Source organism: Carlito syrichta, unplaced genomic scaffold (assembly GCF_000164805.1).
Source record: "Carlito syrichta isolate Samal-C Ts95f unplaced genomic scaffold, Tarsius_syrichta-2.0.1 Scaffold145504, whole genome shotgun sequence".
Classification (NCBI taxonomy): domain Eukaryota; kingdom Metazoa; phylum Chordata; class Mammalia; order Primates; family Tarsiidae; genus Carlito; species Carlito syrichta.
Genome location: NW_007089600.1, coordinates 4,856 through 6,100, shown reverse-complemented (window position 1 = coordinate 6,100; position 1,245 = coordinate 4,856). Strand labels below are relative to the sequence as shown.

At 46.4% G+C, this 1,245-nt stretch overlaps 1 protein-coding gene across 1 annotated transcript in view; it reads right to left on the bottom strand.

The window, feature by feature from the left end:
• LOC103251802 (piRNA biogenesis protein EXD1-like) overlaps positions 1-1,245 on the bottom strand; it is an 8,523-nt gene that overhangs the window by 5,027 nt on the left and 2,251 nt on the right.

Sequence of the window (1,245 nt, the reverse complement as noted above, 5' to 3'; positions counted from 1 at the left end):
GGTCTCGCCAAGTAGCCCAGGCGGGTCTCAAACCCGCGGGCTCAGGCAATCCACTCACCTCAGCCTCCTAAAGGTGCGGGATTACAGGCTGAGCCATCGAGCCTGGCTAAAAAAATTAAAATTAAAATGTATTAATCTATTATGAGCTCTGAATATTTTTGTGCTGCACACAAAGCCTTCCATACTATGAGATTTTAGAAAATTCTGTTTCAGCTGGGTGCGGTGGCTCATGCCTGTAATCATAGCAATTTGGGAGGCCAAGGCAAGAGGATTGCCTGAGCCCAGAGGTTTGAGATCAGCCTGGGCAACTTGATGAGACCTTGTCTCTATAATAAATTAAAAAAACAGCCGGACTCGTTGGCTCAGCCTGTAATCCTGCGCCTTTGGGAGGCTGAGGTGAGTGGATTGCCTGAGCCCGCGGATTCGAGACCCGCCTAGGCAGGCGAGACCTCATCTCTACAATAAATCAAAAAATCAGCTGGGCATGGTAGCGCGCGCCTGTAGTTCCAGCTACTCAGAAGGCTGAGACGGAAGGATCGCCGGAGCCCAGCAGGTAGAGGCTGTGGTGGCCGGGAGCGGCCACCGCACTTCAGTCTGGGCGACAGAGTGAGACTCCAACTCAAAAAAAAACAACAAAAAAAAAACCAAAAAATTAGTCAGGCATGGTGGTATGCACCTGTTTTCCAGCTACTTGGAAGGCTGAGGTGGAAAGATCACCTGAGCACAACAGGTCAAGGCTGCGATGGCTGTGAGTGTGCCAGTGCACTTCAGTCTGAGCAACAGTGAGGCTCTGATTCAAAAATTCTATGTGTCTTTCTAATTTCAAATTTTACATAAATCTTTGATCCATGAAGCTTATTTAGGGTACTGAAAAAGATAGCAATCCATCACTGATTCTCTTTCCCCACAACAGTTAGTTATTGTTGCCTAAGAACGTTTACTGAATAATCTTTTTCCTATTGATTGGAAATGCTACCTTTGTTCCAACCATATTGGCAGATATAAACTAGTCTAATTCTGGTCTCTCTACTTTGTTCCACTGATCTGCCCACTCATGTACCAATCACAAACTGGTTTATTTAGAGTGGTGTTATTTTATATATATATATATTTTGTTTGTTTGTTTGTTTGTTTTTTTGAGTTGGAGTCTCACTCCGTCACCCAGACCGGAGTGCAGTGGCACGGTCCTGGCCACTGCAGCCTTGACCTGCTGGGCTCCGGCGATCCTTCCACCTCAGCCTTCCA